The sequence below is a fragment of the Coenobita brevimanus genome, chromosome 97 (assembly GCF_032717465.1).
Source record: "Coenobita brevimanus isolate Jiangsu-jjx chromosome 97, ASM3271746v2, whole genome shotgun sequence".
Taxonomy (NCBI): domain Eukaryota; kingdom Metazoa; phylum Arthropoda; class Malacostraca; order Decapoda; family Coenobitidae; genus Coenobita; species Coenobita brevimanus.
In genome coordinates, this window is record NC_137050.1 from 44,662,125 (window position 1) to 44,674,820 (window position 12,696).

Sequence of the window (12,696 nt, forward strand, 5' to 3'; positions counted from 1 at the left end):
ATTAGTCTTGATTCAGAGTGCCATGAATTGCTTTATTACCTGGCAGCAATGATTTTGGCCCGACTTGACCAAAACGGCTGAACATAAAGATCGTTTCCGTACGTGGGTATAATTCTTGCACCATATTATCCTTGCAGAATTTTCTCCACATGGATGATCGGACTGGTGATAAAGTATTCTGGAGGTATGATAAGACGTGCCTGAGTGTGATTAACTTTCACTGCAGTGGCATGGAACATCCGGCGGTCGCGTTGGTAGATCAGTTCTCCCGATGTTAGCTAAATCTCACCTATGGTCGGACACTCAAGAAGGTGCAGTAGCATGTCCTTCCATGTGTTATCACTTGGTTGCACCATGCCAGGTTCCTTCGTTCCCTCGATGATACACATACATACCTCTCACAAGCACAGTTGCCTAAAAAATAATAATAATAAAAAAAAAAAATCTATCTGCACTCTCTAACCCTTCACTCCAAAAGGCTTCTACACCTATACCCGTGCGTGAAGTATTGGGTATGGCGGAACATTTCTCCAGTGACAGCAAATGGTGTTCTCCAGCCCTACTGATCAGTTGCCCTGTAGGATCAGTAATATACGCCTTGAACCTATATAGTACAGCTGCCCTTCCATGCCATGTGTGTGCAACTTGGCTACAATACACACTACAGTTTGATGACATGGTTTATCTTCTTTCAGTGTTACCTTCAGTTTAGTTTATTCAGTTTAGGAGAAACTTCTCACTGGAGAGGTTAGATAAATCTTCATTAACCTCTTCACTGTGAGACATATACCTTAAAGTGCTCTGATCAAAACCAATATTTCATCGAATTGAAGGAACTAAGACTAGTGGAAATGAAAAAGAATCCCGGTGAGTCATGCAATTTTGAGACCTGAAATGAGGTAAGAGCGAGCATATAATCTAATTAGGCGGGGTATGCCCTCCACACTGACATATGTAATAAAAGGAAAGAAAATAGCACTTCCTAAGTTTGCCACATCCAAGACAGAGACTTGTTAAGGATACTGATCTTCGTTTTAGGAATTTCTGTTTTGCCTTACAAGAAGTGAAAAACAAGCTTCTTTGCCGAAAACGCATCGTAAGGTTTGCATACGCTGTTCTATACCGTGTCTAACAGTAATCACTTCTCTTATTCATGCTTCTCTCAGTTTTCTAAGTCTCCTCTTCCTGATCTTTTTTCTACATGATATGTAAACACACACACACACACACACACACACACACACACACACACACACACACACTAACAAACAAACAAACATTCACACATGTACCCTAGAGGCTTCTGTACAAACGGTATGATGCAACACACGTTCTTTTGTTCAGTGACAAAGAACGGCCTGATGTGGACAGAAGGAATCACAAACTTACCATGTTACGTGTTATAAGCGCTGGAAAGGGGCTCTGTAATTACTGATATTGATGTTACGAATAGACTTATAAGTTTCCTTCATGTTTTATTTTTTTATTATTTTACCCGAGTACGATATTTTCTCTTCATGATGCTACCTACAGCCTATATTATTCACCTCGGGAGGATGCCCTTGTAGAAAAGAGGTTAATGCCGTTTGCTTCCACTCCCTTCTCTACCACATGCCTCTCTAAATAAAATCTTTCGGTGGTGACACGAATTACATTATATACAGTACACGACGTCATTGTAAAAAGGAAGGCTTAGATTTTATGCTCATTAACAACAAGAATATCATCGAAAAAGACAGTCTTTGTTATGTTCCAGACTTTCCCAAGAACACGAACCGCGTTAGCCGGTTTGCATCCAGATCCCGCATTGTGCTGCAAGGTATATAAGGAGAAGGAGGAAGCACACTGAATCTACCAGACTGACCGGTTCGAGCATTAAGTATGTATAATCTTATCTCTTTAACTCTTTCAGCTAGATGATGTATTTAATCAGTATATTTTCTTTACCTCCGGAAGTATTTCATTCAACTTTTGAGAGATTTTTTGCAGTGAAGGGTTAAACGAAGGCTGAATATAACGTCTTCAGCTGGAAAAGAGTCTCCAAGGCTGAATAAAATGGTCTGGAGATAGAAGAAGTAAAATAAAAATACTCCAAAGAACTGACGGGGGAAGGGAGGGAAGAACCAGTATTTACAAGTACTGTCTGAAGCCATACTGTATGTGAGCAGCTTACTTGGGGCAGGTTTGACAAACAGGTCTAGGATTCTCATACATATTTACGATCCCCCTTCCTCCCTTGCTTGTGTTCGTGTTTGTGGTCTCGTGTGACTGAAAAGAGTTACTTGAAGGTGTATCATAGCCTACTAGTTGTGTACCTTCGAAATAATTATCATGATATATTTAAGTGTCCTCTTAAGGTCAGTTTCCCAATATTCTGTTGCAGGTGAAGCACAGGTGGCACATAACGTCGTCCTTGGTCCATAGTCCTTGCAGTTAAAAAAGCTCCTTGATACCTTTTCCTCAGCGATTATTTTTTCATTCTACATTTTGCCGCCCTCTTGTATGCCGTCTTCGTCTTTGTAACACCAACATAGAAGTAACAAAAAAAAACACATAAGGGACCAATAACGAGCTCTATGCAAAAATAAACAGGGAAGGAAGAGGTGTTAGGGAACTTCCTTAACCGACGGGAATATCAGCCTACTCACCCGTCTCAAACACCACACAAATTTAAGATTCCAGAAAACATTGACTAAACCCTTCATTCCCACTGCGTATTTTTCTTTTTAATTAATATATCACCAGACTTTCTCTCAGTCTAGGAAGAGCCTCAGTATCTAACTGCTCTAGTCTGACGAATTTCTCCTAAGGTGAAGAAACTTGACTACAAACAGGAAAAATAGAGCAGGAAATACGTCAAGAAATTAATGGGGTTAAGTCGAAAAATACTTCTTTCATACAGACACAGTTATTAGTTGAACCCCATCTTCCCGCCCCCCTACTTTCTTTTTTTCTTTTTCTTTTTCTTTTTTTTTTAAGGCTGCTCTGATGATGGGCAAAATCCATCCGATATAAAGGCACTGAAAATTTTAGATACGATGCTCTTGTTCATTCAGGCACTCATGGTATATTACATTATCACCCTACGCTTTTATCGTAATATTTCAGTTGCAGTAACAGATACACAAATATATCACCAAAATACCTGGTTCATAAATATGCTGAAATACACAGGAAAGGAAGAAGTACTAATCTGTGGTGTTGAATAGGAAACGAACTGAATACTTAAAAAAAAAATCTTGACACTGATTGAGATGCTGTGGTGGAAAACTTGCTTAATACAAACCTACATTTTGAAGTCACTGGGTGTGATCCGGTATGTGATGCGGCAGGAATGAGTAATGAGAGATCAGCGAGAACACACACACACACACACACACACACACAGGAGGACTGTTGGGCCTTGATAGCAGGCTGTGAAGCCTATGCCCAGAGTCGGACACATAAAAACACACACACACACACACACACACACACACACACACACACACACACACACACACACACACACACACACACACACACACACACACACACACACACACACACACACACACACTATATCTATCTATTATCAAACACTTTATATATACAGAGAGAGAGAGAGAGAGAGAGAGAGAGAGAGAGAGAGAGAGAGAGAGAGAGAGAGAGAGAGTATGCCTTTTCTCCGACGGCAGTCATATTAAGCAGCGATGAGGTTCCCGCTCAATACCGCATCCGACCACAGGAACATCAATTTACCCGTCCCCTCCCCCACCCTGCCAGCCCATGACTCACCCACACGTGCCCACACCTCCCCAGCCTCCACCCCCACGGCACAGGGAAGCCACCGGGGTCAGGGGTCAACTGCTGGTGGGGTGGGGGGGCTACCGGAAAGGGGAGGAAGGGGGTGACGGAAGTGTGGTGGGAAGAATGGTTGGGGGAGTTTGAGTGTAGTGGGCCTTGAAGGGGGTAAGAGCATCTAGGGACGAGTTACTTTATTCACTTTAATCCTGGCTTAATGCTGCCATCCTTCCGTCTTCAGTGGCTGCCTTTACAAGCCATTAACACTAAAAGATGATGCTAGTTACGAAGAAGTGTTATGGGGTGATGTAGAGCCGTAGTATTGCCTTATTCTCCACTGAGCAATGGCATATAAGCTACAGTTGGACGAAAATCCCTGTCAAGTTAAGGTGAACGAACTACAGTAATGCGATAGTTTAACGATGGTGGAATATGCATGAAGCAAATATAAGAAAGGCGGGTTGAAGTGCGGTGGTGTGGGGTGTGGAGTAAGGGTGGCATGAGAGAAGTCCTGAAGTGGAATGGTTGGGTATAAAAGTAATGAATTAGACTACAGTTTGTCCACTTTAACTTGGCGGAAACTTTTGTCATTTTGCAGCACATTTCACGCACTTCATAGGCAGAATAAAACATTACCGCGTCTCTAAACTCTATGACACTTTCCTGACCAGCACAATATATGGTTCTGTTATTAATCTTACAGCTCAGGATTCAGGATGGAAAGATTGCGCTTTAAGTCCAGTTAAAATGAAGAAACAATAACAAGAATGAGGTAGTTAAATGAAGAGGGTGGTTGGCTACTGTACGGCTGACAGGAAAAGAGCTGTTGATAGAAAGCGGAAGGCCAGATGGAAGGGGTGTGATGATGGAGTAGGGAGACTTGAGAAGGCAGTGCTTTATTTATGGGAAAGGATAAAGCAAAGCCATGAAGATGAAAAGGATGAAGAACCTACAGGGAGTGGAAGCAGGAAGCGAGAGAGATGGAGGAGGTGTAAGACGGGAAGAGGCTGTATTCAAAAGTATTTCCTTGAACTTAAATTTTGTGTACTACTAAATATGATTTATCTTTATTACATCAATTGTTTCATAACCAAACTACAGTGAATGCAAAAATGATGGTATGACCAAACATATTTCCCGAAAATAATTATCTTTTATCGGTTATAATTAATCTTATAAAGTAAACACCTTGAATTCGGTATCGTCTTATTAATTATATCATCACAAACTCCAAATGATTTGTTTTGCTTAGAAAAAAATTAATCAATTCTTTCAGAACTAGAGGTCAAGATAATCGTTACTTAAAATTTATCTAGTGGTTGTGCGATTTAAATGAAAAAGATGTTATCAAAGAGACGGTATTAACGCCGGTATTATGAAACTTTTCCTTCCCTATTAGATGCATGGGAAGAACATCCGTCGCTGAACCGGTACTCAAAAAAAAAAAAAAAATCCTTCTCATTCTGAGCTGCTCGAAGGGCAAGGTCTTCCCTTTGAGCACCCGAAATAATTGGAACTTGACGGTACCATTTGGTCCGTCTCTTCAGAAATCTCTTTGCAATGTCTGTGCGTTCTTTATTTTAGTTTGTTGTCTTAAATACATTTAAAATGTCAATGAAAGGTACTGTACAATTTTGTTAACACGACTGTCAACGATATCCTGATATTTAAGTGCTGGTTGTATCTCTTTATAAGTTCCTCGTGTCGGCTGAGATGTTTAGCCAGACATAAAAAGAGCAGACGACGTACTGCCTCCGATATTCATCCAGTCTTATATGATGACACTGACAAATTTTATATATACGAATGGTTCGGTTCATGCCTTCCAACTGGAAAAAAAAAAAAAAAAAAAAAAAACGAGCTCCGCCACTGGAGTATAGGAGAGGATACGTTACCAAATGATTCTCATTCTTGCGAATAACAACATTAGAGATAATGATATTCCTCGAATATAATTTATTAAAATATTGTCACGAGGAGTGAACACCGCTGCATTGTTGGCCAGAATGGCATTTATGGCTGAATACAAACCAGCAGTATGGACGTGGTGGCGACCTCCCACATCTCAAATGTGTTGTGCTTCCATCATCCAGCACGAGATGCATATTTTGATATATTTGTTTACAAATCTAACGCTCCACCATACCAAATAGGCTATCAGCAGGATGGGCCTTTTTAGCTTAACAGGGCTACCAACCTGAACATTATCCTTTCCCTTCCATGGGAATTTGTTTGGATACCGATGAAGAAGAAAACTCCTTCGACGAGTAGGGAAAATTTAGGGAAGGAATTAATTTTAAGAATACGGGAGTAAGATCACTTATGAGTACGTTCCCTGTACAGTTGCGGACTCTATAATATCGGTCCAATTCCCTTTTATAAATAAAATGATTGTGAACAGTGACTTTCGAAATATAATAATCCGTAAACAGCACCTACACCGTGCACATCAAGGAAGGAGCCAAAGGCTAAAAGCTCGCAGGATTGTCCTTCACCTAAAAAGAAAAGAAAAGAAATCAATATCCGTGCATTTCGAGATGCATGGACATTTTGCGTAAGGTCTGAAGGTCATAGGCAGAGGAAAATACGGACAGAGAAAGACAGTCCCAGAGTTGACCTGTTGCATACACGAAGTACTGGGAGTATCGGTAAACTCTTGCATTAGAGAGTTGGACAGAAAAGAGGTGAGCGTTTGCTGCTAGACGGGTGCGCAACAAACCCAACACATTTCATAATATATATATTCTAAGTCTCATAACTGTGCGGGTAAAAAGCGGAGCAATATTCCTGACCACAACTGTTCAAGTGCGCGATGTGAGCACCTTACACGTCGTTAAGGAAGACATAAGTGACTGTTGTGTGTGTACGTGTGGCAGTATTTGAGCTCCCACGGTAACCTGATCCTAACCACAAGCACCTCATGACTACCCTTTCACCTGCCACGTAACCTCATCAATCTCGTAACTTTATAAAAATACTATCTCAAGACAATTTTATTTAGTTCATGATAAACGTTGTACCTGGAGAGAGGTAAGATATAGCTTTGATTTATCACCTTACCACATCTCTCCCGTACTAAATACAATCGTCTGTAGGCAGCAAGAATATAAACGAAAAATACTTCATGGTAGTAATCAAGAGTACTGTTATAAACGACGAAAAGAGGGGAGATATAAGGTAAGGTGAGGAAGGTAAGAAGGAGGATGTAGTTAGGGAAGTATAGTGCAAGAGTGAAGGATACGATAAGGGTGAGAATTTCCCCGACTGACTTGAAAATCTGGGGTTGAGGAGTTTTACTGGGAAATAGTGAAGGGTGTGATTATGTTGAAGGGTGGATACAAATGAGCTGAAACACTGCAGTTGAGGTAGGTCAAAAACTGGCGAGTATGCTGGACAGCAGATTAACAGTGAGTGAAGGACTAGCTAACCGTGAGTAAGCGTCAAAAGAACATAATGTTGAGTTGTAGATGAATCAGATATTGAGCGTGTCAGGCTAAGGTTATTTCAGTGAATCCATTCCTCCATAATTGCTTTGACTAAGCTCATTAACCAGCAGGAAAGTATAGCCTATTAGGAAAGCTCTGGGTCTGATCTTATTACCTATGCCATCGAAATTGGAGGAGGATGTGTATTCACCCTTGTGTGTGTGTGTGTGTGTGTGTGTGTGTGTGTGTGTGTGTGTGTGTGTGTGTGTGTGTGTGTGTGTGTGTGTGTGTGTGTGTGTGTGTGTGTGTGTGTGTGTGTGTGTGTGTGTGTGTGTGTGTGTGTGTGTGTGTGTGTGCGTGCGTGCGTGCGTGCGTGCGTGCGTGCGTGCGTGCGTGCGTGCGTGCGTGCGTGTGTGTGTGTGTGTGTGTGTGTGTGTGTGTGTGTGTGTGTGTGTGTGTGTGTGTGTGTGTGTGTGTGTGTGTGTGTGTGTGTGTGTGTGTGTGTGTGTGTGTGTGTGTGTGTGTGTGTGTGGACATAAAAAGGTTGTTACCGGATTTCAATGAAATATAGCAGATAGGCTAAGTGGGCACAGAGCCAAAGAAGAGGTAATCAGATTTTGAGATGAATTCGGATTCCCATGCATGAATAAGTGATGAATTATACTGGAGTCAGTGAAGGTATGAGTACGCCTTCTCTGTGATTGTGCAACGAGGGAAGACTAAGACCGTAAAATCAATTACCTCCAAAACGACACATGTGTCCGCAACCTGAGTATTTATTGTAGCGGCCTGTTTGCGGACTCCCGACATAGGTGGGTAACTCTACTAGTACTCGTTCAAACCATGTATTGTGGGTCCTAAACGGCAACTGATTCGAAGGGACGAGGATCTGCGCTTTCTGTTACTGGAGCAGTGATCTGCGTCCATCCAGTGCTTCACGCTGTGGCCTAGGTGTTTGGGATTTTCCGAGTGTTAGGAGGAAAGTACGTGTGGAAGCTGTGTTGGCGTGCCTATGATTGTGGGTGAGCATCAGTACATGTCATTGAGAGACCTCGACAGGGTGCAAACATGCTGAAGCACATGAAAGGACATACTACTGCACCCTCTTTAACGCTCACTCCCGGATGGAACTGAACTCAGATCTGAAGGGTTGGTAGAGGAACACAATACCTATTCCCTCAATAAAAAACATATCACTGCGACTCAAGCATCTGATAATATAATAAAAGAAATAATAGTGATTTTCAAACTTGCTTCATGTGTGGCCTTATAAACCCAATAACAGATAAGTATCAAGATTAGAGCCAGAGATAATTTTGCACCAACTGGCTTTGGTGACCGACGTTTGATGTATTCACGTGGAGATCAAACCTTTCAATACTCTTTCCATTTGATGAGGGGCATCATCATATTTATGTGTCGTCAAAATAGCCAGCAGAAATAACGTAAGAAAGATTGACTCATCTATATGTTTATATGCTTTCTTATTTTCTTTGATAACTTTGCGATTCACTTAGCGATCGTAGACCCCAACTGCTAAGAGTGGGGTGTTAGTGACTTTAGAGGCTGATGTTAAGACGTGTTTAAGAACCCATCAGCCGTATGATGAAAACCAAGTATGGAAAAGTGTAATTAGTTCTCCAAGTTTTGACGGGCATTTATGGAATATTTGTAATCGTCAGAGGTGATCAGGCTGCATCCCGTACTATAGAATGTAGCCAGCAACTCTACAAAGTCAGAAATGTTCTATCAACTTCACACTTTCTTGATTATTGTAAAAAATTATGGTCTTGTCTGTACTTTGGCGCTCTAAGTTTTATAGATATGGCCCTATGAAGGAGCAGTACGGCTGGCCCTGCTCCTGCTTAGTTATGTCTCTCATATTTAGCCGTTTTGTGCTCCAATTTCTCATAGTTTAACTTGTTATCCCAATCCAATTGGCCACGGTATTTGTGTGAATCAAACAGGGACGAACTGAGGTCGAGGAATAAATATATGTCAGCTCATGATGATGTAGGTACCGTAGATTAACCAACACACAGTGGAAGAAAGAAAGAAAGACAGTCAGAAAACTAATCATCCTCTCCCTTTACAGTGGTAATCAGTGTATACCTTGTTCTATAATGCGTCAACTATTTAAGTATTATCAAATCCCGGAACCCGACTGTCGTATAAAATGAAAGATTATTTAACAAGAATGCAGATGGAACGTCAAGAGAAAACCCACTGATTATACTATATATCTGATACACGATCCATATCAGTATAGTAATCAAGCTGATAGGTGGCCTACCCTTGGGTCGGAGAGTCTTGGGTTCGAATCTTATTTTCGTTAAGGGGTGAGAAATGCCAGCCAGGAGAAAAATATTAAGAAGAGAGGCAAAACCTTCATTGATTAAATGGCTAAAAGTTTCATTCAGAAGGATGCAAACAGTGACCATGAGAGGAACTGGCGTGTTGCCCTGTGCGACCAGACGGGTAACAGCCCCACGCGACCGTAATACCTAGTTGCCGCTTCCTGCAGTCGTAATGAGAGGTAAGACACGCGCTCCACTGGCCTGGGGCATAGCGGAAACCTCATTCTCTCCCCCCACCTAACTCCCCCTCCTCCGCGACTCTTACCCTTTTCCCGTTCCTCCGTCTCCCCCCATCCCACTCTTCCTCTCACTTACCGCACCCCCTGCCTTCACCTTTCACCTCAGCTCAGTAAGAACCTCTTTGTTGCTACCTTCACTCTGTCGCCGCTTTTGCCCTTTTCCCACCTCTTTCTGACCCCTATTTCTTGCCCCCTACTTTTTAATTACTTCTGTCCCTCGCTAACTTATTGTTCTCTACTTTCTGACTCTTACTTTCGGTTCCCGGCTGCCTGTCCCCGATTTTCTGTTCCCCACTCTCTTTCCCTTACTTTGTCCCCTAGTTTCTGTCTAGTACTTTCTGTCCCCTTTTCTTGTCTCATTCTGTTTCATGCTTTCTGTGCCCGATTTTTGTGTTGCGACTTTGCCTGTATTGTTATCCATGCCCATTCCCACCTCTTACTTGTTTCATACTTTTGTTCTTTATTTTCCAATTCCCCCTGGCTTCTCATCTTTCATGTCTCAATAATTTTTCGGTCTCCTCAATTCTCTTTGTCTTTCTCCAGTTACATCTGCCGTCATTCATTCCATGTTCCTTCCGGTATATAGATCCCTACTCTCTCTCTCTCTCTCTCTCTCTCTCTCTCTCTCTCTCTTCTTGTTGTTGTTCTCCAGTTTTTTTGCGTCCCACTCCACCAACCCGTGTACCGTCTCCCCCCAGTATACCTCCTTGCCATTTCTCAGTCTCCCCACCCTCAACCTATTACTTCCATCCTGTCGTTCTTCCACACACGTTTCCCCTATCTCCTCCCTTCAGCATTGTCTACGAGGTCACGCCTCAAGCAGAGTTTAACCTTTTTATCACAAGAGCACACACCAGTACATAAGAAGCTCAAGGGTCACACAGGAGTGCATGATCTGAGAGGCAACAAGAATTTAAACAAATATTAGAAATGGATGAAGTCATGGGCTTAGGAAATCGGTTGAGAATATCGTGCCAAATGATGAAAAATTTCCATTATTATCATATGAACCAGTAGATTTAATGTGTTGTGACTGAGAAGGGGTAGATTTAGATGGCAAAGGCATGCGGAGAGGATGGAGGGTGACAACTGAGTGTGGAGGGTGAGAGGTTTGAATATTGGGCTGGAGTTCCAAAAGGTGAATCGAAAAAGACTATTCGGAAGAGGTCGTAGAGTTTCGTTAAGGGACTGAATAGAGATTTTGCTGCAGATCGACCAGCATGGAAAGCCTTCATTAAGTAACCATGGCCGGCGGATGAAAGAGTGTTGGAGTCTTTATGAAAGAACGAAAGAACGGAAGAAAGTACAGGACAAGTAAATATATGATGGCTGAGTGGGATAGACCTAGAAGAGTTAAGATCTCATCATACAGAGGTCGGAAACGGATATGAATCACACTTCAAGCGGGTTTGAAGCTTTCGTAACACCTCTTTCACAGTGATTTACTTCGCGTGTTGCAACTTATTATCCCCTATTACATTACTGAGGCAAACTGTGTCGATATTAATAGCGGTAGTGGTAGTAGCCGCAACCCCTGGCTCATCTGAAATGTGAATCCAGTGAACGACAGATTTAAACTGCCCTTCTAGTATCCACCATCCTCCTTTCGAGGGATAAATGAGTTAAGGGATAGTTGAATAATCAGGCAATAGAGCCGCGCAGTTATATCGGTGCCACCACATGAAGGCGTTTCTCCAGTACCATGTCGATACTAGAAATGCATAGGTAACATAACACTGAGATGTAATATGCATAATAAATCACCAGGAAAATGGTGCTACGAGGCCTTCCTTGTCTTCTATTAGCCCATATTCTGAGGCAAACTGTCCTATCGTGTAACTGGGGACAAAAGTTGAAATACGAACACCCCATATCAGTTTGTCATATTTTGCACATTCCATGGTTTGTATTCTCGTCAGTTAAGGAATCTTGATTAACTTTTTGTTGACAAATTGGAGAAAAAAAGCAACACCAATGTGGGACTAAGTGTGTATTGACGTTTCGCCTCACGGCTTCCTCAGAACACAATTGCTGAATATACACCACATCTCCTGCATATATAGCAGAAGGCAATGGGGGTGTGAGGGGGGTGAGGTATTATCTAGGGGTGGTGGGGGGGGCGGTATGGTAAGGAAGGTGAGGTCCAGGGGAAAGGGATTACAGATCACGGCACAAAGAAGGAGAGAAACAAGGGGCAGGTGAAGTGGGAAATCCTTAGGAAGAATTTAATTTGATCCTGTAGGGTTAGTTTATAGGATATCCCTTCCTCATCCTGTGAAGAGGCAGCGTCAGTCAATGATGACCACATGGGTGGCCAATAAAGGAGGAGTTATCCAGCTGTAAGAGTAATTTTGGCCCAGAATTTACATGCTACTACAGTACACATAATTACAAAGATTATAAAATTAAAAGAGGCATATTGGCATAAGCGTTTGTGACAAATGGTAATGCGTTAAGGAAGCTCCCTAACACTATATCCTAAGCGATTTATTTTACAGTACTTCTTACAGTTTGCTATCCTCCTCTGTGTTACTCGTCATTGTTATCACCACACTCATCAAAAGTAACGTACACATTTATATCAATCGACACTTCCCAAAAAATAAATCGCTATGGAAGAGGTGTTAGGGAACCTCCTTAAGCGAATACGGGGCAGACACAATGTAGCTGTCAAGGGAAACGGTGGACCCCAATAAACAAGGCATCGGAGGCTAAGTAGCACGTTTTCCTCAGCGATTTATATTGCACATTAAATCTTTTTACCTTTCTGTACATTATTGAGACAAACTTTGTCAATGGTGAAAATATGTATAAAAAAATTCGGCAATATCAACTGTAATGTGTATAATAAATCGCTATGAAAAAGGTGTTACGGAATCTTCTATGTCACCT

At 41.9% G+C, this 12,696-nt stretch overlaps 1 pseudogene; it reads left to right on the forward strand.

Moving 5' to 3' along the window:
- Window positions 1-3,692: 3,692 nt before the first annotated feature.
- LOC145413682 (uncharacterized) overlaps window positions 3,693-12,696 on the forward strand; it is a 57,848-nt pseudogene continuing 48,844 nt past the window's right edge.